General features: G+C 36.2%; 1 long non-coding RNA gene across 1 annotated transcript in view; it reads left to right on the forward strand.

The window, feature by feature from the left end:
• The first annotated feature begins 557 nt into the window (after window positions 1–557).
• The window catches only part of LOC144238859 (uncharacterized), a 103,408-nt gene continuing 79,233 nt past the window's right edge, over window positions 558–24,732 (forward strand). Inside the window, exon 1 of the long non-coding RNA XR_013337234.1 lies at window positions 558–752. This is a non-coding gene — a long non-coding RNA (uncharacterized LOC144238859). The remainder of the gene's footprint in view (window positions 753–24,732) is intronic.

The raw sequence follows: 24,732 nt of genomic DNA on the forward strand, positions 1-24,732 counted from the left end.
TGAATACAAAAAATAGAATATAATGAAATGATGAAAGTACAATAGAATCTAAATATTTACAAAACAATTAAAAAATGTAGTAGAAAAAACTGAAAATCTTTTTAATACAAATATATTTTTTTCTCTTGGTATTCAAGAATAAGAAAAGAAAAAGAAAAAAAATTAATAAAAGACCAGCAAACAGAGTGAAGTCCGATTGAAATTACATCTGGTTTCCCATAGAAGTCAAGGTATGAAGTACTTTATAGTTGGTAAACTAAGCAAGGGGAGACTTCCGTTTGTCCAGTGCTATTGGCCCCCTTGGGTGGGGGGGTGTAGTGTAACAACTCCATCCTCCACTAGACGGCGCTGCTTAGTTTACTGGGGCGGATTGCTGTGGCGCGTGTGTGCGCATGCGCTGGAGGGGGTGAAAATGGCGTCACCCAGGTATCCAGCGTCAAGTATCAGAACTCTGTGGTCTCCAAGACAGGCAATCAAGCACCCCTCCTTTGTCTCTGGCTTCCGTCCACTCCCTACTTTTACGTTGTCTGTTACCAAGCCTTTAGGCAATCAAGCAGAACCTCCCTTCTGAGTTTTATCTCAGATGAGGCTTTGTTTCCTAGGCCCTCACTTCTGAGAGCCTTTGGCTTTGACCTGCTCCAGATCCTCTAGAGGACGGTCTCACTGAGCAATGGCTGGGTGCCCGCCGCTCCCAAGAACGGACCTTGATGTTTACTCCTGAGGATTTGCCCTTCCCACCAGAGCACGGCCAGGTATCAAGCTGCAGTTTCAGACTCTGTCTCCCCTGTTTGTAGTCTTAATGGAATTTAAACCCTCTCCTTTCTCCCTTTTTAGTTCAGTCCCTGAGGCTGTTTCCACTTTTCAGCTTTCTCTCCCGCTTCTTTTTTGGGAGTGGGTGCTTGTCCCATACACTACCGACAACCACCACTCCCCCCACCCCCCGCCGCCCCCTCTCCATCCTCTCTCTGCAAGCAAAAACAACTCCCTGCCTTCAGCAGCTTCTCTCTCCCCCAGTTCGCCTATCCGCACTGCGTACCTGCTGAGTTCTGTGGTTCAGGTTGTGCAGATTGTTGTGTTAGTCCTTAAATCACTAGTGTTGATCTGGCTACATTTCAGGGATGAGAGACTAAAAAGAAAAAACAAAACAAAACAAACCCTTAAATGCTGTTCCACCATTTTGGCCCCCTACAGTTTCCCCCTAGGCTCATATTTTAAACAAATCCCATTCTTATATCTCTCCTCAAGATCATTAAATGAAGAACAAAAACTACTGGGTCAATTCCAAACCACTCTAAAATGGAAATGAATTTGGGCTTACTTCTCAAAAAATCAATGATCTAGAATAAGGTCTTCCTTAAAACTTCAGAGTTGGTACATTTGCAGAGTTTATATTTTTCCAGTCTCATGATCATATTGCTCTCTCATCATTTGTGTCTTTGTATCGAACTCTCCTCTTTCTTGGTCTGGTTGTTCTTTGCTCTTGGCTACTTGATGCTGATCCTCTGGCAAGGTTAGCTGCTGACCAGAGAGACTACATTAGCCATCGTCCCCACACTTTGACTACCACCTCCTTCCCTTCTTTGACATGTGAGCATCTACCCTGAAGCATGCATTTACCAGGCAGAAAAAAAGTGACTCCTCAGATATGACAGGCAAGGAAGCTGCCACTTACATTGAGTGCACTTTGAGTCCTTAGAGGAAAGCAAGGAGACTTAAAGTGAGGGGAAATCCTTCTTGCGGCTTTGCTGCTAACTTAGAATTCTGTTTATCCTTCATCTTCATGGCTATTGCCTTTCTTCAAATAAGCAGGTTTAAGAAAAATAGTGTGAACTAGATCCTGAAGGTTAAAATATGTTTTCCTCATCGTATTCTCTATTTTCTTTTCTCCCTGTCTGTTAAATGTAAAACAAATTTACTATGAAATGAAGTGGACCTCTGACAACACCCTGAAGTTTGAATTGTTTATTATTATTATTATATTTTCTTCTACATTAGGGCTAGCTCCTGTGTAACTGTGCCTGCAGGGAAAGAGATACTGCTCAAGCAGGTATTGTTATTATTTGGGGTTATAATATATCGCCTTTATGGGTTGTTTTGCATTTCTCTCCCAGATATAATAGCCATATAAGTTTGAAATATTTTTTAGAAGCTCCTATTTGCTATACATGATGAAAGAAAGAATTTTACTTGCACTGGTCACTCTATTATATTTGTGGTCACATTCACCCAGCAACTTTATTGGAAGTTTGGCTTAGTTTACTGATATTTTCTCTTAATGATTTAGATGAGAATAATGGTGAGCATTAAATATGGCAGGAAGGATGGTTTGCCCTTACTGAGAGGAGTGTGAAATTCTGTTGCATTTCTGTCTGATGTTTCCTTACCTGCTATAGCATAGAAGAATGCATACCAGACTAAAAGTGCAACAGGCCTGAGAATCACGAGATGGTTCTGACCCCGGTTTTCCTACTACCTTGCCCATGAGCATAGTCATCTCACTTCTTCACATTTAAGACTGCCTAGAACATAAATTAAGGGATCAGCTATTTCTAAAGCTTTTCTCAGAAATAAAAAAAATATTGGGGCATCCTGGTAGCTCAGTTGGTTAAGCATCTGACTCTTGGTTTTGGCTCAGGTTATGATCTCACAGTTCATGAGTTTACACCCGCCTTGGGGTCTGTGCTGACAGTGTGAAACTTGCTTAGGATTCTCTCTCTCTTCCCCTCTCTCTCTGCCCCTCCCCTACTCATGCTGTGTGTCTCTCTCTCTGTCTCTCTGTCTCTCTCTCATATAAATAAACTTTAAAAAAAAAGTTTAAAAAATAAACTCTAAAAAAAGAAATAAAAATGTTGCCTAGCAGTGTCAAACATTTAAATTGTGACAGATCCTTGCTTGGGAAAATGAATGTATGATTAAAAGGTTATCGGTTAAATAACTTTGACTATGATTTTCCATATCTCTGAAAGACAGAATCCTGTGTGAAAACATAAGTAAGATGAATCTGGCATAAATGTGTGAATCATAGCTCTGTCCATCAGAATCGTTTTTACATGAGATAGTTGAACTGAGTTGCCATCACCCAAAGTCAAGCCACCTGTCATTAGTTTGCTGATGGAGTGAAATATAGTGTACTAGGTGAAAATAAAGGGAATATAAACATTTGGAAAATAGATATTAAATGTCACTGTAACTGGGCCATGGGGTGCCCAGATATTTACAGATGTTATTCATGTATTTCTGTGAGGATGTTGTTGGATCAGTTTAACATTTAAATTGATTGAGCAGAGAGGCACCTAGGTGGCTCAATAGCTAAGTGTCTTACTCTTGATTTTGGCTCAGGTCATGAGCCTATGGTCATCGAATTGAGCCCTGCATTGGACTCTGCACACACAGTGCAAAGCCTTCTTGGATTCTCTCTCTCCTTTCTCTCTGGCCTTCCTACTTGCACACACTTTCTCAAAATAAATAAATAAACATTAACTTGATTGAGTATATTGCCCGCCCCTATGATGTAGGTGGGCTGCACCCAATCTATTATCTGAATAGAATAAAAAGATTGACCTCTCTCCAACTAAGAGAACATTCAGGCCTGACTGCCTTCAAAGTGGAACACCAGTTTTTTCCTGCCTTCAGACTCAAACTGAAACATTGTCTCTTTCAATGTCTTGAGCCAGCTCTTCAGTCTGGAATTACACAATGTGCTATATTGCTTCTCAGATCTTGTACTCAAGACTAGAATTCTATCACTGGCTCTCCTAAGTGTCCAGTTTACTGATTCATTCTGCAGATGTTGGGACTTGACAGACATAATCATGTGAGTCAATTCCTTATAATAAATCTCTATTCTAATATATTCCATATTTTAGAATATATTATGCATATTATATATGCATATATGTATGTGTATATTGTATGTGTACGTATATTTAGATCCCATTGGTTCTGTTTCTCTGGAGAATCCTAATATAATGTTTGAAGATCATATACACAGATAAAAAAGAAGACCTTCATATATTTTCAAAACTCCTCTAGGGTCTTAAGCACAAAAAGGACAGTGAATTGGTACTATTGATTGTGGTTTTCCCTTGATTCCTCATGAGAAATTTTAGGCTTGCCCGATTTCTTCATAACCCAGAGATCGAATATCTAAGAAAGATAGCAAATTAGTCTTTTACACAGGCAATGTTGAGCCATTGTGTAGTCACTTTTCAGCTTAGCTATTGTGTTATGACAAAAGGACAATGCAGATTGATTATGCCATTATTCTTCATTGTGTGCCTTCAAGCTGAATGGCAATTTGGTACAACTCTGCAGCTTGTCTGTAGAGTTTAGTATCTGTTATATGGTCTTACTGGGAAACACAACTGTGCATGTGAATGAAACTGAGTCAGAGGATGTGAGTGGGAATATGTTTGTCGCTTCACTTTTAGAAATCCTGGAAGGTATCGTAAATTTATTGACTCTTCTCTGCCTTTTTCTGAAAGATATGAATAAATCAAGATAGGGGATTAAGGGATAAGGAAAGAGTAGTCAGAAAAAAAGATATTTTGCTACCTCTACTACAAAAAAAAAGTTGTGGAGTCCTTTTTAAATTGTTGAATAAATAACACTGAACTATTCTTCATTGCTCCTATACAGGAGGCTGAAAGGGCTGCAGTGTGAAAGGGAACAGGTTGTAGTACAGTAATACCCTATATTCATTGCAAAGATGTTCTCAAATTGCTATCAGTCGAACCCCTAACTTTTTTGAAGACGAAAAAGTCATATTTTATCATGTTAAATGGGTGGCTCTAGAGTATAATCTAATCAGCAAATCACATCAACTAGAGGTTGTAGGTTTTACATCAAGAATGAAATTCTGAATACCTGTAATGTTTTGCTGTCACAACATTGACACACAACAGTAGGGAATGAGCTCCTGACTTTAAATACAGAAGTAGTTAGTCTGGCATACTGATCTTTTACAAGGGGATCCTAAACCACTGATGAATTAGAGATAAGAATTAACCCTTGTAAAACAGACAGACATATATTTATTAAAATTTCAGGACTGTTATGCACCAAGGACTAACCACAACTATAGCAGCAGCAGTACATGCAGTAGAATGAGAAAAGCAGTGGAAAGCCATGGGTCCTCAGCACAAACTCTAGTTCCCCTAGTGTGAAGCAGTCACATCTAGAATAGCTCCTGCACGTGGCCAAGAGAGTGGTAACAAAAACCCCCTGGGAATCTAGGTCCAGAAGGTCAAACTTCTTTTTATTAATAAAAATAAATAAATAAGTCAATCAATCAATTTGTTCTTCACTAAAGGGACTCTCCAGCCAGGCAAGTGGGGTGTGATGCACCATTCCGGCAAACGTGACCCCAGCTGTCATGACAGCCCTTGGGCAGCTGGTGCACTTTGGAAAACATGCTGTGACACTGTCACCAGGAATTCAGTAAGTAAGGAATTCACTGGAAAATGTGGATGCACACAATTAAATGTAAAGGAGCAGATTCAGCCCGAGAGCAAGGTGCAAACCTGGAACTAATGACCATTTAGGTTAAAACGCTGGACATAATGGCCAGTGTTACACGGGCCTCATGGTATGGCTCATCAGCGGTGGCAGATGCTGGCACAGGATCCCATACACCCAGTCAGTAAATCCCAATGCTTCTGAGACTGGGCTCTCAGTGCTCCTGAGCTCCTCTATTTTATTTCAGGACATCATGCATGGTCCCATTTTATAATCTGGGTTTCTGAAACTCCTTTCCTGTCCAGCTTGTTAAAGAAGCAGTTAGGCATTTGCTAAAATCTTCTCAAAAATCAGTGAAAGTATGTTCACATGGTTGCAAGGTATCACCACACAAATTATTCATCACAAAAGGGAAAACTCAGATGTCATTCATGTAAATAATAGTGACACAATTTTACATAGTCTTACAAGCGCTAAGACAATCAGCACACTGAATTCTTATCATCATCTATGTGTCTTCTTACTAAAAGGTTTAAAATTGAATTTAAACATGAGAAAACAGTTAGACAAATACAGATTGCTAAATATCTTACAGTTGTTCTAAGTGATCGGACAAATCTAGAACGTAGGATATCCTACATTGTAATTGGCCAAGACTTTTCAAAAATATCTATGTCATGAAAGAAAATAAAAAGTGGAAGAATTCTTGCAGATTAAGCGAACATAAAGAGACATGAAAGTCAGGTAAAATGCATAAACTTACTGACCAGGATGGAAGAAAACAAAAGCTATAAAGGTATTTGGGGGGATGATTGGATATATTTGACTGTAGAAATTAGAAAATGATTTGAACAATGTTAAATTTATGGACTGTGAAACTAAATAATATGAAAAGACCCAGAGGCAGTGCATGCAGAAGACCACCATGAGAGTGAAGACCTTAATGGCCACAGACTTTTCTCATGTGAGAGCACTCTGATCAGTCTCTGCTATTGTTAGAATAGTTTCTCTTGCCACCATGTAAAGGGATCATCTGGGTGCAGTTTTCTCCTCCAAAGAGAGAAGGACCAGATTCAGGCTATTTAGACCCTGCAGCTTACACAATTTTGAGAGCCCTTTTAAGCATAAGGATACAAAACTATGAACACAAACTTAGGTAAAATATTAAATATTTACTTAAGGGTCCTGAGTGTCTCGGTCAGTTAAGCATCTGACTCTTGATTTTGGTTCAGGTAATGATCTCAGGGTTCGTGAGTTCAAGCCCCGAGTCAGGCTCTGCACTGACAGTGTGGAGCCTGCTTGGAATTCTCTCTCTCCTTTGCTTTCCCCCTCCCTGCTCACTCTCTCTTTTAAAGCAAATAAATTAAAAAATAATAATAATATTTATGTAGAATGAGAAACAAAATCTTTAAATTACAAACTAAAATAAAATATGCCCATTTTCTTAACTTTATTTCCTTGAAATGGAAGACGAAAGAAAATTTTTCATAAGTGCTCTAAGGAACAACACCTAAGAGAGGGAGGGCTGCAGGAAGAGAGGGAGACGGTCTGGAGTGTGGTTCAGCTCTAACAGAGGCCACAGCGGGCACCACCAGGAGCTCTGGAACTGGTGTGCTCTTTCAGCATTGTCCCCATGTCCGGCAAGGGGCAGAGAAGACAGGCCTTTGTACCCTACTGGTTTTGAATATTGGAGGCCCCTTGGACAGGGCAGCTCCCTTCAGACACAGCAATTCTAGGAGATGCTGCATCTGTGAGGAATCAGCAACGACTAACCCCAGCAGCGGGAAATAGGAGAGCTTTCATTCCTAAAGAGGGATCTGGGGATTGTACCTCCATATAGTCTACAACCCAAAACAATGCAAAATTCAGAGCAGAAACCAAAAAAAAAAAGAAAAAATATATATATATATAATTAATTGTCTAGATTTTATAATACAATATCTTCCATTATTTTTAGGTTACACAATGTTTGATTTTTTCTTTATTTGCCAACAATGTGTAATCCTTTTTTTTCCCCTTAGAAGAAGAAAATAAATTTGTCTTACTATTAGGACGGCTGTTCAACATTATAGCTTCACTACTTAAATATTTTTTTTTTATAATTTGGAAACTTATTTGAGAATTTGGAGACATCTATCAAGTTTCTTTCATATATAAACTTAAAGATTACAGATCTTCAGAAATCAAGATGTCTTGGACAATGACTAGGATTAAATGGTGTTTTTAATAATGATGCTTATTCATCAGTCAGTATTCAAATATTACTTTTAGTGAGGGTTATGAATTTTTTAAAATATTGACTTATTTTGAGAGAGAGAGACAGTGTGAGTGGGGAGGGGCAGAGAGAGAGAGAGAGAGAGAGAGAGAATCCCCAGCAGGCTCCATGCTGCCAGCACAAAACCTGACATGGGACAAAACTGTGAGATCACAGCTGAGTGGAAGCCAAGAGTCAGATGCTTAACTGACTGAGCCACCCAGGTGAACTGAGGGTTATGAATTTTATGTTGGGCCCTATACCTGCATTCAGAACACAAAGGAATAGGCACAGTCGTGGTAGGAATATTCTGGAAATGATTTGACACTGTGATGAGCAATAACTATAGATGGAAAGGACTGCAAAGCACAACTATAGCCATCTCACTAAACACAAATTAAATTTACCTTAATTCCATCTCCATAATGCCTGTGGTTACTCAGAGGTGGCCCATGCAGAGGGGTTGGTGCAAGTGATGGCTCCAAAGCTGAAACCTCATTAGTTTCAAGGTAAATTGGCTTCCACCCCAGGCTCATAACTTTCTGAGATCTCTGTCTCTTCATTATTCCTCCACCCCATGATGTCCGCCACTGCCCTCACACACAATCAGCCTACACAATAAACTACCAAAGTGCAACAAAACCTTGTCATTACAAACTTAGTAATGATAAATGAAATATGAGGATGTAATGCTTCCCAGATTCCTATGACCCTAGCTAAGGCATTACACAGATTCCATTAGGTACTTCCTTGGCCATTTGCCCAGCCCCTCTTATAAATCCAAGTTCCTTTCATGTGCCCTTTTCATTTAGGTCACAATTACACTTTCCCTCCAGGGCTATTGTTATTTCTCTGGATTCAGCTCTTATCTAAGAAAGCACAGCGTATTCTGCCTATCTCGTTTCTCTATAAGTTCCTCTGGGATTTCCAGTGAAATTGTTTTCTCAGAGTCACCTGAACTCTCACTCCATACCATCTTCTTGCTACACTTGTGGCAGAATTCTCCAAACTACCTGTTCTACCTTTCAGGGTACACCGAATCTACTGCTGGACCCCCTTCAGTGTTACCTGCATACACACATGATCTTTCTCTTTAGTCAGTTTTCCTAAAAGTCCCAAACACTTTTAGAACTTAGGTCTCTAATATCCATTAAATACAAATTTAATAAAACTCAAGAATCAGTCACCAAGATTCCAAGGGGGAATCAAAAGTTGCTAAAAGCAAAGAGATCTGACTGTATATGCTTTTAAGTTTTTGTTGATATCACTTTTAGAATTACAGTTAAAATCATAAATTAATAAATTTAATAAATTACATCTCTGATAGTAGAGAATAAAAAAATGACTTTATTCAAGATTCATCAAACTTGAATTCTATATCAGACACTCAATATAATGACAGTTTCAGTGGTGATGTTTACCAGGGTGCAGGTGTTTGATGCATTTCTTTTGCTCATTTATAGTAGGATCTCATATGACTTTTTTTTAATGTTTATTTATTTTTGAGAAAGAGAGACAGAGTGTGAGCAGCAGAAGAGTAGAGGCAGAGGGAGATACAGATTCTAAAGCAGGCTCCAGGCTCTGAGCTGTCAGCACAGAGCCTGACACGAGGCTCAAACCCATGAACCATGAGATCATGACCTTAGCTGAAGTCAGATGTTTAATCGACTGAGCCACCCATATGCCCCGGCAAGTTTTTAACATATCTTTCCTTTTGAGTCAACAAATATGGTTAGGACAATATATATATTATTATAATTTTATTGAAGTTTATTTATTTTGAGAGTTGGGGAGGTAGGGAGAGAGAGAGGGAGAGAAAGAATCCCAAGCAGGCTCTGCAGTGTCAGCACAGAGCCTGACATGGGGCTCAAACTCACGAACCTCAAGATCATGACCTGAGCCAAAATCAAGAGTTGGATCTTTAACCGACTGAGCCACCCAGGGGACCCTAGGGTGAGACTGTTAATGGACAAGGTTAATTGATTCATTTCTTCCTCTTATTGTATTCTCTTTGGTTGCTTATTTCTTACATAATTCCATTTCACAGCCTTCTCACATCCCTCAAATGTAAGCATCAGAAAACTGGATATAAGTTGTTTTCAATGAAGGGCCTTTAGACCTGAAATTTCTTTCCTGCTGTGACAAAGTGAGGTCTCCCAATTTGCCCAGCTTTCTTAAGGGTACATTCAATGACTATACTTTTTATTTGGCCACCAGATACAAGTATGCAACTGAAAGAATAAAGTTTTATAAAAATGTGTTTTATGCTATTTTAATCAGAATTGTAATTTTCTGAATTAATTTTAACCTTAAGACTGTTATGCTGGGTCAATTTTTGGGAGAGATGAAAATCTGAAAATCAAAAAAATGTATAATCTGGTCATCTTGCTATTTTGAATCCTTCCATCACGTATCAGCATCATTGGTATAAGATATTTCTTCAGCCCTGTGTTTTATTTTTTTTATTGGTGATAGGTACTTTATTTTATTATTAAAGTTTTAATTAATTTAAAATTAATTTAATTATAGTTAAAGTACAGTCTAAATTAGTTTCATGTGTACAATGTAGTGATTTTTCATCCCTGTACTTAAAGAAAAAGTTCTCAATCATATATTTGGAGGGGAGAGGTTGGTTTAGCAAGTTTAATACTATATTCATATAAAAGACTGTTAGAATTGTAGTTGCTGCAATGATAAGCCCTATAGCAAACTGAAAAGTCCTTCAAAAGTCAAGTAACTTAGGTACTAAGTTACTAAGTTAATCAATTAATAATTAATTAAAGTCAGGTGATTTCTGTTTCCTCTATTCTCTCTTTACCTTACCCCAGATCTCCATATGGTGACAACTAAGCTGCTGCATTTAAAATCCTTAGATAATCCCAGGGGCGCCTGGGTGGCTTAGTCAGTTAAGCGTCCGACTTTCGCTTAGGTCATGATCTCGCGGTTCGTGGGTTCGAGCTCCGCGTCGGGCTCTGTGCTGACTGCCAGCTCAGAGCCTGGAGCCTGTTTCAGAGTCTGTGACTCCCTCTCTCTCTGACCCTCCCCTGCTCGCGCTGTCTCTCTCTCTCTCCTAGAAATAAATAGAACATTAAAAAAAAAATCCTTAGATAATCCCAAAGTGGCAGGAAAATTGCTATTAGGCTATGTTTACCCAAGGGGAGGAGAAGAGAGAGAAGAGGGAACTGCTAGACCCAGTGCCTCTCACTGATTAAGATTCATCAAGGGCAAGACATTTAATGGACACCAGTGTTTACTCTGTCTCTTTCTCAGAATTCAGTCTACTGAGCCTCCTATCTCTTAGCTTCAGAGGGAAAGTAGAGTCTTCCTTTTGAGAGCTTTGCAGTTAAAAGGTTACTTTATGGAGAGGCTATTGAGTAGGAGATTTTAGTTTTAAAGGCAGAAAAAGTGTGTCTTTGTTCATTAGTATCTTTAATATTGGATCACTTTTCCTTGTAACCAGAGTTTACATGATTTGGCTAATGGTAGGCTGGTAAGTTGTGCCAACTGGCCTTCTTCCCCAGTAGAATCCCTTTCTCTTTCCAGCAAAACATCCTAATAAGTAGTGTTTATAGATTTCTATAGTATAAATACTCCAACTGTGGCTGATTTAGAGCTATCATGTGATACTGCAAATGAGTTAGGAAGAGGTGGACACAGTCAGCTCTCCCCTGGCAATGTAAGTTATACAGACAGGTTTAGCCCTTGAGGAGAAAGAATAGATGCCCTGTAGATCTTCCTACAGCTTAGACCAAAGGAATCTTTCTACTATGTAGTCTTGTGATGCTAATTGAGTCTTTTACTATAGACATCTTATTAGAAATTGACATCCTTACAAGCAAAGGAAATGAACATTCTAATAAGTTAAACCATGAGTTTCAGTTAAATCACTTCATGAATGTGTCTATTTAGTAGTCTTTTCAAATTCTCATTGTGGTTCTATAGAAAGAATGTATTGTTTATTTGAAAGCGGAGATCTGTTTGTTATGATTTGGGAAAAGTTTCACTGCCACGTGAGAAGATGCATTCCAAAAGAAGGTATTTCTTTTCTTCCTTCCCAATTTCTTCAACTGTTTCACTATTAGTTAATTATAGTCACCTAGCTTAAAGCTTTATGTCATAGACCAAAAGAGATGGAAAAGATGATGAGGCAATGTTCAGTGAAATTTCAAAAATCCTACAACTATTATATTTCTATTTTGTTTTATTCATGACCACCATAATATATTGTTCTGCCTAGTAATTTCACAGAGGTGTTAAATGACTTCCCTCAAATCACACAATATTGTTAAAGATTAGGGATAGAACACAGATCTTTGGACTTCCATCTTAGGTTGCCTGTCTTGCTTAACACTTTCTTTTTAAAATATTGAAATAAAATTTTAAGTTTCTGTATATTTCAGTGCTTTATAAACTGAACTTCTCTAATTTACCTGGGGCCTTAAGTCACTACTGGATTTTGGGCCTATCTACTATGTCACTGCCTATTAGAAATTTTACACTAATTTTGGTGTGGCATATAGCTAGATGATTATAAAGCACATCAAGGAATATGGTAGATGTAATTTGCTTTCATTAAGAAGAAAACCAAAAGCATTTTTTTCTTATTAAAATGAAAATAAATATTATAGTTATGTGTATATGGTCAATTCCTTTCTTTCCAGACTTTTAAGCACTATTGCTTTCATATTTAGCAATTTCTACTAATGATTAGGGTAGCAAAAATCAATAGATTAGCTGTATTTGATTTACCTTTATTTTTGCAAGTATCCTGATAGGCTTCATGGCTTGGGTGATTACAAACTTTAAAAATTACTCAATAGCTTCTAATGATGTCTTTAGTGCTATTATAATCAACACAATCATATCGTTGGTGACTTTAATCTTAGGGTTGCTATTTCACAATTTCTTAGATTACTTTACAAAAAATAGTTGTAAATTTCTAGCAGAGTGTTTTGAAAATAATATTAAAAATTTGAAAAACAAAAATCACTGCTAAAGTCATATCATAATTACAATATTTGATTCTCAAAACTATATTTATATATTTTCCAAAGATTTGAGTTTCTCTTTCTTCCTTTCTGTTTCTGTATCTCTTTCTTTCTCTCTCTCTCACTCTCTCAATCATGAAACAGATATCAGATTATAAAAGATGTTGAAATCTTAAGTTTTTTATGGCATTAAATAATATTTTAGTGATTATAAAGATTTGAGAGTATATTATAAATTCTTTTCCCTTTTCTAGTTTTTGTTTCTTCTTTCCAATTCTAAGACACGCTTCCTTAGGCATTATTTCCATGGCATATGTGTCCAAAGAATTTTCTTTTCTGAATTGTGACAATTAAAATATAGCTAAAGCGAAGACCATTTTAGCATGACATCTGGACATCATAGTACTTTTCAGAAGAGTGCTCTTTGATATGTAATGCTCATGTCCAGTAGAAAAGACTTTGAGTCTATTAATAGCAACACCTTATATATCATAGTACATTTACATTTTCCAGTGAGCTTCATATCCTGTATTAAGAAATTTAAGATAGAGAAAATAAATATTTTTGAGAATATTTTATAAGGACACTGAGCAAAAAAAGTTAAAACTGAACTATAGAAAACGACAAGGAATCCCAAAAATAACTAGGCAAAAAGGTACAAACTCTTAGCTAAATGCGTGAATACATTTTTAGAATTTTTAGGGTATTTAAAATATTTTTATTTCAATTTTTAATTTTTTAAATTTGAGTATAGTTGATACACAGTGTTACATTAGTTTCAGGTGTGCAATATAGTGATCCAGCTTTTTATACATTATGCTCTGTTCTCAACAAGTGTAGTTACCATCTGTCACCGTACAACTCTATTACAATATCATTGACTATATTTCCTGTGTTGTGCTTTTTACACCTGTGACTTATCATTGCATAACTGGGAGCCTAGATCTCCCATCCCTTTTAGTCATTTTGCCCATACTCTTACCCTGGCTTCCTTCTGGCAACCATTTGTACCCCATATTTACAGGTCTCACTCTGCTTTTTGTTTGTTAGTTTATTCATTTGTTTTGTTTGTGAGAGTCCACATACAATGTGAAATCATACGATATTTGTCTTTCTTGGTCTGACTTACTTCACTTAGCATAATACCCTCCATGTCCATCCATGTTGTCACAATTGGCCGAATCCTTTTTTATGGTTGCATTCTATTTGTGTGTGTGTGTGTTTGTGTGCTCATGCGCGCGTGTGCATTTGTGTGTATGTGTGTGTGTGTACTATTTGTTACTTATCCATTCACCTATTGATGATACTTAAGTTGCTTTGTATCTTGGTTCTTGTAAATAATGCCATAATAAACATAGGGGCATATATATCTTTTTGATTTAGTGTTTTTATTTTCTTTGGGTAAATACCCAGTAGTAGAATTATAGATCTATGATATTTCTATTTTTAATTTTGGAGGAAGCATCAATACTCTTTTCCACAGTGGCTATAATGTGTTACTAACAGCACCCAAGGATTCCTTTTCCTCCACATCATCACCATCATTTGTTATTTCTTGTCTTACTGATTTTAGCCATTCTGACAGGTATAAAGTGTCATGGTTTTGATTTGCATTTCCTTGATGGTTAGGAATGTTGAGCTTCTTTTCATGTGTCTGTTGGCCATCTGTATGTCTTCTTTGGAAAAAATGTCTATTCAGGTCCTGTGCCTATATTTTAAATAGGATTGTTTGGCTTTTTGGTGATGAGTTGTATAATTTCTTTATGTGTTTTGGATACTAACCCCTTATCAGATGTATCATTTTAAAATCTCTTCTTCAATAGGTTGCCCTCTTCTTTTGTTGATAATTTTCCTCACTGTTTCTTTTTGTTTTGATGTAGCCCCAATAGTTTGTTTTTGCTTATGTTTCCTTTGCCTTAGATATATCTAGATATATCTAGGAAAATGTTATATGGACAGTGTCAGAGAAATGATTGCCTAGACTCTTTTCTAGAATTTTTATGGTTTGCAGTCTTATATTTAGGTCTTCAATCTAGAAGTTGGTAGTGTTTCTATACAGTAATAATGAAGCAGCAGAGAGAATAAGACAACAATTCCATTTATAATTGCACTAGAAAGAAAAAAGAAAGTACCTCTGAATAAACTTAACTAAGGAGGCAAAAGACTTGTAGAAGACTCTGAAAACTATAAACTTTATGAAAGAAACTGAAGGTGACATAAAGAGATAGGAAGATATTTCATGTTCATGAACTGGAAGAATTAATATTGTTAAAATGTCCATACTACCCAAAGCAATCTACAGGTTTAATGATATTCCTATCAAAATATCAACAGTATTTTTCATAAAACTAGAAGAAACAATCCTAAAATGTGTATGAAGCTACAGAAAACAATTTGAATAGCCAAAGCAATCTTGAGAAAGAAAAACACAGTTGTAGGTATCAAAATTCCAGATTTTAGGGTATACTACAAAGCTAAGTAATCAAAACAATATGATATTGGGCACAAAAATAAACATATAGTTCAATGGAACAAAATAGAAATCCCAGAAACAAACCCATGCTTATATGGCCAAATAATCTATGACAAAGGAGGCAAAAATTCACAAAGGGCAAAATTTATTCTCTTCAATAAATGGTGTTGGGAAAGCTGGACAGACAACTATATGCAAAAGCCACATACAGCTGGACCACTTTCTCACACCATACACAAAAATAAACTCAAAACAACATTTAAAATGTTTAAATCACTATTCTATTGATTTCCTTAGATAAAATCTATATTTGTAAGATTGATTTTAAATTGTATTGAAGGAGTCATCTGTGAAAATACTGGAGTAAGACACTCTGAAAGTTGTCTCTTCTGTGAAAGTAATGTGGAAACTGGCAAAATTGTGAGAATCATTTTTGTTTTCAGAAATTTGGTTATTTACTGAAAGTTTATTTTTTTGAACTCTATTCTGTTTCTTTGAACTTTCTTTCCTGAGCTGGTAGCCTACAGTTTAGTTATTGTAGTGCCAAGGGTACATTTTAGTTAACTAGATTGGCATATCTCACTTTTATTATTATTATTTTCCAAATGTTTTTGGATTTTTATCATCATGACTTTATATTTATTTTGGTCTTTCATACCCTTCTGGAATGGTTTATGACATTTTCATATAGTTTTTCATATTTCTTATTAAGTTTACTATTTTGTATATTCTGTTATGTAAAAGGAGATTCCTTCCTTTTATTAAATTGTACATTTGTTATTTGTAATATATGGAAAACTCTTATTTGCTTATTTACTTTATTGACCTATCACATGTAGATTATGTATCTTTTTTCTTGACTTTCTATTTAGGTAAACATATCACCTGACAATATTTATTTTTATTTTGTCCTGTTTAAATTTCATAGTTTTCATTTCCTTTTCTTTTTTTAAAATTTTTTTAATGTTTTACTTATTTCTGAGAGAGCGAGAGGGTCTCGCTCAGCATGAGCAGGGAAGGGTCAGAGAGAGAGGGAGATACAGAATCCGAAGCAGGCGCCAGGCTCTGAGCGAGCTGTCAGCACACAGCAGACGCAAGGCTCGAACCCACAAACTGAGATCATGACCTGAGCCGAGGTCGGACGCTTAACCGACTAGCCACCCAGGCGCCCCTTCATCTCCTTTTCTCATGTTACCATCCTAGATAATAAAATCCTAATAACTGTAGAAACTGAATAATTCTTATTTTATGCATTTGATGCTATTTACTCACAGGATGATAAAATGGAATAATTTTTTGCATATCACAGAAAACATCTGACACAGTCCTTTAAATTGAAATATGTAAGAATAGGGAATGGAAAAATAAGACAACTTACTTAAATTTACATAGTTCATTAATGACATAACTTTTATTAGAATTCTCCCTTTGGCTTTCATTCCAGCTCTTTAGTCCTCTAGCCTGCTTTTCTTCACAGGACAAAATGCTGTTAGTCGAAATACTGTTATTTAGTTGACACTCTACTCAGGCCTGCCAGGAAATAGGTGAAGCCTCCCTCTCCACTACCAAACTGGATGCTCTTTAGGGCTAGAAAAAATAAATGAATAAATCAAGATGGCATACTCTTCTCTCTGACCTGGTAGTCAGTACATGTATTTATTCATTATACATACTAGGCTATATACATAGTCTTTAGTTCAGATTTTCAGAAGCATGTAAAATTATTAGAGCAAGACTCTTTTTCTACCAGATTTTAAATAAAAAGCTTAAATTAAAATTATTTTGATTTTCATTAGTATAGTTTTTGGGGGAGTCTGGGTTGGTCAATATGACATCACCTATACTTTCAAGGAAACAGGTTAATTGCTTGCAAGAATTCTTTTTTTGAAGATGTATCTTATATTTGAAATTCCAAAGACAATATTCTGCCTGCACCTGTGTGAATATTTTGTCAGAATTAATTTAGAATATGTAATTGTATGGATGTTGACTAATTATTGCAAAACCCACTGGAGCTACCAGAGAGTTAAATAAGTTTTTCTAGTACATAAGGATGGCTGCTCTGGTAGGTCAGGTTTCATTAAACTAATGATGTCAATCACATGAAGGATGTTAGGTAAATTTGAGTGATATTTCCACATTATGGACCATGATTCAAACATCATTCCATATCATCAAATCCACATTTCACTGTGGCAGAAAACATGAATTGCAAGCTACTCAGCAATTCTTTCAGTACAATTTTGCAACCTGATGGGACCCAGCAGTCAAGGTAGCTATGTGTTTATTTAACTGAGTGTCTTTATTGAAAGGGCTTATTCTCATGGTCATGATTCACTGGTGTAAACAAACTCTAATAAAGACAACTATAGTCTATTTGTTCCCCATATCGGAGACCATGTTAGTGTCTATTAGGGTGGAGTTGAGAAGCACAGACAGAAGAGTGATGAGTATCAGTCTTTTCTGTTTCTCTTCATGTATATCATTTTCTAATCAGTTAAGCCAGAATAATTGTGATGCTGCCTCACTGACTAAATTCCATGGCAATAGAGACATTTTTTACGTATGCCATTCATGACTCTGTCACCATGACTCTTCCTATAGTCTGTCAGGTAAGAAGCAAGTGCTCATATTACACAACTTCCAAAAAAAGCCAGAAAACAGTATTGTCATGAGTGTTAGGCTGGGATATAGTCCCAAAACCATGTCTTTATAGAAAATTTTCCCTTTATATCTCTAAAAGAAATAGTGACAGAAGAAAAACCAGGCTATCAAGAATTTGTGCTTTCCCCAGATCAGTACATGATGCCTGACCTCTGTGTAGAACATATGGGATATAGAATGATTCATTTTGCCTACCTAAACCATGTCAGCCTTTGTGATTTATACAAAAACATGTCTTTTTGGCACATTGCAAGGCCCTTAAGAGAGGCTTGGAAACGTGGACTCAAGAAGATGGTCACTGAGACTCACTTATATTCTTTCTAGATTCTAAATTTATGATTCTATAAAAGCTGTGTAAAGTTCCAAGAGTAAAAGAAGGCCAAAGAGAAACCAGACAAGAGTCATTATTATAGAAAATATTTTAGTTCTCTGTATAAGCAATTAAAAATAATTTGCTTGTCCTTGTGATTGTTTCTCCAAGAGTTACATCATCCATAAATTTTGGCCTGCGTTCTTACCTATCCCATCACCCCTTCAGTGGAATTTAGTAACAGGAACTAGACCTTGAGAATGGAATACATCAGTGGCTTGACTATGACAGTAAAATTTAACAGTGACCAAATTCCCAAGAATAAGCCAGAGAGGCTGGCTACTTCAAGGCAGATAAATTACTAAGGAATTCCTACTCTTTCTTTGCTCAGTTCTTCATATATTTCTTTTTAGCAACATTCTTTTTAGCAACATTTCTTTTTAGCAACATTCATCCATAAAATGCTATAAAAAAAGTGTTATTTCCTCTGGAGGAGTAGGGAAAAATATTTCTTAGCCTTTTCCACTTTTCATGTGCATAACCACAAAGACATTTATGTAGCTTTCTACACATCCTAAACCTAGATGAACTGTTAAGAATAGAAAACCATGGGGTACCTGGGTGGCTTACTTGTTTGAGTCCAACTCTTGGTTTCAGTTCAGGTCACGATCTCACCGTTTTGTGAATTTGAGCCCTATGTCATGCTATGTACTGGCAACATGGAGCCTGCTTAGAATTCTCACTCTCTCTCCCTTTCTTTCTGCCTCTCTCCCATTCTTGCTGTCTCTTTCTCTCTCAAAGAAATAAACTTAAAAAAAAAAAAAGAATAGAAGATCACTGTAAGACCACAATGATAATCATGTTCTTTTAGGAGTGTTGTTTTTGATGAATAAGTTTTATTTGGTATCATTTTATCAATGTTTACTTCCCTTCTATCTGCCTATAAATATTTCTTCAATCATACTTCAAACTTCTATTGTGATTGTAATGGCCAACTACAACTAGGCTAATTTTTATTACAGTGCTATAAAATTAGGTGAAATTTTGCTGCCTATAGGAAATACAGTGAATTAGCATAATGAAATGCACATCTGGATGTTAAAGCTCAATTAAAAAGTACCAATTTCTTAAAAATATACTTTATTCATATTTTCGCATTTTACCAAGTAAAATAAGGACAAAGGGTCATTTCTTTATCCCACCTCCTAAGGATACCACTAGAAGACATATCTTCAATTAACCTTCTCTATTAAGCACCTCACAGTTATACATTTCTTCCTCTTCTCACTTCTTCTCAGGCACAGACTCATAGTATTTTGACCAGTCAACAATCTGAGATTTACTAATTACTCACCTATTTAATTTTATAGCTAGGACACTTTAAGGTTAAAGAAGGTTAATCTTAGTTTCCAGAAATTTAGATCTGTTTTGCTCATTGTTTTATCGTTTTTGCCCATACAGTCCCAGGCATATAGATGATCCTCAATTAATATTTGCGAAATGAATAAGGAAATGAATAAAGATATGTTAAATAAAGACATTGGAAGAAAGGAAAATTTTCTGGCTTTTTTGCTCTAAATTTAAATAGGATCAGTGAGCCAGAGGTTGTTATTCATAAAAAGCGTTGCTGCCAATATTCTGGATGTTAGAACTTCTGTCAGTGCTGTGTCTTTCTCAGCATTATTACCTGATAGCCTTAATGATTTTCCCTGGGAAAACATCTTTTAGCACCATTGAATTGTACTATATAAAGTGCAAAGATTGTCATTGATTAGAATAATTATTATCTATTAAAAGCATTAGGTCAGCTAGACCTGTAGAAAGAAACCCTGCTCTGCTTTTATTCACACCAGGTTAGTAATCATGGTACATTATTTGATATTAAATGGATTTTTTAGGTTTCTCCAAAATTATTGCATTGAATACTTACACAGGTACCTATTTAGCACACATCATATGTCAGAACAATTCTTGTCTGATATAAATTTAAGTATTATGGAACAGTTTTTATTACAACTGTACTAGTCGCAGTAGAGTTTTCTCAAACTTATTGAGTAATGTTCATTTTCTCAGTTCAATCGAAGACATGAGGACAAAAGCCAAAAGTATTCTTCAAAGTTCCAAGCCTAAGATAAGACCATGAGAGAGTAATGGCAATAAAATGCAATCTTTGGGAAGGTTTATATCCATTGGACCATTTTGCATACACACATTTAACTGCCTTTTGGGTGTTTATTTAGGATGGTGACACAAATAACACTCAACCTCTGAAGTTTGCTAATCTCTAGTTACCTTATTAATTTGTCATTTTAACCTTAAAGACATTTAAGCTAATGTCTTTAGCTATTTTACAGAATTCACAAGACTACAGTATTGGAAGCTAAGAGGGAAGAAACCTCTCTACTGACTGTACAGAAAAGCTTATCACTCACGAGCCCTGCATCTGTGGATCAGTAGATCCTAGTCTACTTTCTATCAGTGCAGGATGTGAAATCTGAAAGACAAACTTCTGCTGTTTCAGAAGTTTATAGCAGTACTTTATATTGAAGTCTACTAAGAGCAACCATTTATGTTCATGTATGTTATGGATAGAAGGCTGCCACAAATGGCTTCCCTAGCATTACGCAGTACACAGCTTACACCATCCTACAAAGCAGTCATGCATCCAATCTACTCTGTCCTTTACTTCAAAGATATTTGTTTCTTATGAAGATAACAGTCATTCAAAAAGTATGGTCCTTTATGTTCTGTGTTCACAATTATAGATAAAGTGAGCTCTGCATTTCTGTACTTAGATCGGCTAGCTCAGATACAAACTTTTTTTGTGCATAGCTTTTTGATGCAAGTGAGAAGCATCTCATTTCCATTTTCACCTTTCCCTAAGTCTCTTATTTATGGAAACTTAAAAATTAATTTATGGACTTTCATAAAAACCTAGACCAAGACCTAAAATCTAGCTGGACAACTCTGTATGGTGACATGAGTTTTAATGACAGAAATTTCCTTATTTTTTCCTTAAATAGTTTATTGTCAAGTTGGTTTACATGTAGCACCCAGTGCTCATCCCAACAAGTGCCCTCCTCCATTCCCATCATTCCCCTTCCCTTCTCCCCTACCTCATCAGCCCTCAATTTGTTCTCAGCATTGAAGAGTCTCTCATGGTTTGCCTCCCTCCCTCTCCTGAATATTTTCCCCCTTCTTCTCCCACATCGTCCTCCGTTAACTTCCTCCTAAGCCACCTATGTGTGCAAACATATGGTATGTGTCCTTTCTGCCTGACTTGTTTCACTCAGCATAACACCGTCTAGTTCTATCCATTTTGCTACAAATGGCCAGATTTCATTCTTTCTCATTGCCATGTAGTATTCTATTGTATAAATATGCAGCTTCTTGATCCATTCATCAGTTGATGGACACTTAGGTTCTTTCCATGTTTCGGCTATTGTTGTAGTGCTGCTATGAACATTGGGGTACATGTGCCCCTATGCATCAGCACTCCTGTATCTTGGGTAAATTCCAGCAGTGCTACTGCTGGGTCATAGGGGAGTTCTACTGTTAATTTTTTGAGGAACCTCCATACTGTTTTCCAGAGGGTTTGCACCAGCTTACATTCCCACCAACAGTGTATGAGGGTGCCCATTTATCCACATCCTCTCCAGTGTCTAGAGTCCTCTTATTTATTCATTTTAGCCACTCTGACAGGCGTGAGGTGGTATCTCAGTGTGGTTTTGATTTGTATTTCCCTGATGATGAGGGACGCTGAGCATCATTTCATGTGTCTGTTGGCCATCTGGATGTCCTCTTTGGAGAAGTGTCTGTTCATGTCTTCTGCCCATTTCTTCACTGGATTATTTGCTTTTTGGGTGTGGAGTTTGATGAGTTCCTTATAGATATTGGATACTAGCCCTTTATCTGATATGCCATTTGCAACTATCTTTTCCCATTCCGTTGGTTGCTTATTAGTTTTATTGATTGTTTCCTTTGCCGTGCAGAAGCTTTATATCTTGATGAGGTCCCAATAGTTCATTTTTGCTCTTGATTCCCTTGCCTTTGGGGATGTGTATGACAGAAATTTCAAGGAAGATAATTGCTTCACTTATTACACACTTTTAAAATTAGTTTGTAAATGTTTGTCTGCCACAAGACTGAAGTACTAAGTAGTTAGGAACTGTGTCTCTTTTGCTCACCATATCCCTAAAATTTCTCACAAAGAACTTGATTAAAATGTATTTGAATAATTTTTTTAAAAAATACTTTAAAGATACATAAGTTGTAAGTAAAACAATATTAATCCTTTACCAGAACATGTAGTAAGTCATGACATCTAGAACCTGAAAACATACTGACATCATTAAATTTAAAAAGATGAAAAGAAATTCACTTTTGTTGTGTACTTTCTTTTTGCATAGATCATGCAATTATTTTTACAACTGTATTAAAGAGTCACTCTCTCTCTATGGGGCACCTGGGTGGCTTAGTCGGTTAAGCGTCCGACTTTCGCTTAGGTCATGATCTCGCGGTTCGTGGGTTCGGGCCCCGCATCGGGCTCTGTGCTGACTGCCAGCTCAGAGCCTGGAGCCTGTTTCGGTCTATGACTCCCTCTCTCTCTGACCCTCCCCTGCTCACGCTGTCTCTCTCTCTCTCTCTCTCTCTCTCTCTCTCTCTCTCTCCTAGAAATAAATTAAAAAAAAAAAAAAGAGTCACTCTCATTGGAGCATCATTAAAATCTCTGACTATTGTTTTGGGTTTGTCTCGTTTTCCTTGTAGTTCTATCATTTTTGATTCATGTATTTAAAAGTTCTTTTGTTAGTTGCATAATTATTTAGAATTATTTCATTCTCTTGATGGATGACTCCTTTATCATTATGACTTTTTTCTTTCCTTGAATTAATCTTTTGCTCTAAAATCTACTTTTTTTGTAACATTAATGTAGCCACTTTAGCCTTCTTTTTATTTAGTGTTAGCATGTTATATCTTTTTCCACTCCTTTTAATCTATTTGCATCTTTAGATTTAAAGAATGTTTCTTATAGGCAGCATAGAATTAGCTCTTGTTTCTGTATACACATGGACAATCTCTAATGTTTAATTGAGTTAGGTCATTTATATTTAGTATGATAATTGATAAAAATTGGCTAAAGTTTATCATCTTTCAATCTGTTTTCTCTTGGTCCCATTTTTTCCATTTTTATGTTATTCCTATTTTTTGCCTTCATTTGCATTTTTTATGATTCCGTTTTATCCTTTTGTTGGCTATTTATTTTTATTACTATTATTTGTTAACTCCTTTTTAGTGGTTGCTTTAGGGTTCATAGTATACACATTTGTGATAGCCTGCCTTCATCTACATTTCATCTACACTTCATCTAATGAAATTATACCAATTTAACTACACTTAAAGAGATTTATAATAATAACCTTCACTTCTCCCATTCTCACCTTTGTATATTTTTTGTCATAATTTTACAGTATAGTATAAAGTCTCTAATATACCATTATTATTATTATTATTTAGTAAATTATCCATTAAAGCTATTTAAATAATAGTAACAATTTCTCACATATTTACACTTCCTAGACCCCTTCATTCCTTGGGTTGATCCATATTTTTGACCTGGTATCATTTTCCTTCTGCTTAAGGACATTCCTTAATACTTATTTTGATTCAAGTTTTTAAGAATTAATTCTTTCTGCTCTCTCATGTCTAGCAAATGCCCTATTTGATTTTTGTTTTGAAAAGTAATTGCAAGGACACCTGGGTGGCTCAGTTGGGTAAGCATCCAATTCCTGGTTTCTGTTCAGTTCATGATTTCACGGTTTTGTGGGTTCAAGCCACACATCAGGCTCTGTACTGGCAGCAGAACCTGCTTGGGATTGTCTCTCTCTCCCTCTCTCTGCCCCTCTCCTACTCATGCTGTCTCTGTCTCTCTTAAAATAAATAAATAAACTTTTTTTAAAAAAAGAAAAGTAATTGCAGTGAGTATAGAAATGTAGGTTAATAGGTTTGTTTGTCTTTTCCTTTAGTACTTTGAAGATGTTCTACTGTCTTCTGGTTTTTATTGCTTTTAAGAAGAAATTTGTTAATGTTCTTATATTTTTCTTCTCTTTGTAGTGTATCTTTTTTCCTGGGTTCTGTAAAGACTTTCCATTTATCTCTTTGAGAAATTTGATTACTATTTTACTTTTCTATTGTGACTCTAACAGATTACAACCAACTTAGTGATTAAGGAAACATGATTTTATTGTCTTACAGTTTTATAGGTCAGTATTCAGCACAGATCTCATTGGACTAAATCACAGAGTTGACAGATAGTATCCCTCTCTAGGAGAAAATCCATTTCTTGTTCATTCATGTTGTTGGCATAATTCAATAAGTGGAGGTGTAGACCAAGGTCCCCACTTTTCTGATGGCTATAAATTGAGGGCTGTTTTCAGCATCTAGAGGCCACCACATTCTTTGATTCATGGCCTTCTTTATTTTTGTATTTCTTTAAATATTCCTGAGCTTTGTTCTGGGACATCATTAAACAGCTGGTAATAATTTGGTCTTTTCAGGTTTTGCTTTAAAATTTGTTTAGGCCAGACCA

The sequence above is a fragment of the Crocuta crocuta genome, unplaced genomic scaffold (assembly GCF_008692635.1).
Source record: "Crocuta crocuta isolate KB4526 unplaced genomic scaffold, BGI_CrCroc_1.0 scaffold309, whole genome shotgun sequence".
NCBI classification, from domain to species: Eukaryota; Metazoa; Chordata; class Mammalia; order Carnivora; family Hyaenidae; genus Crocuta; species Crocuta crocuta.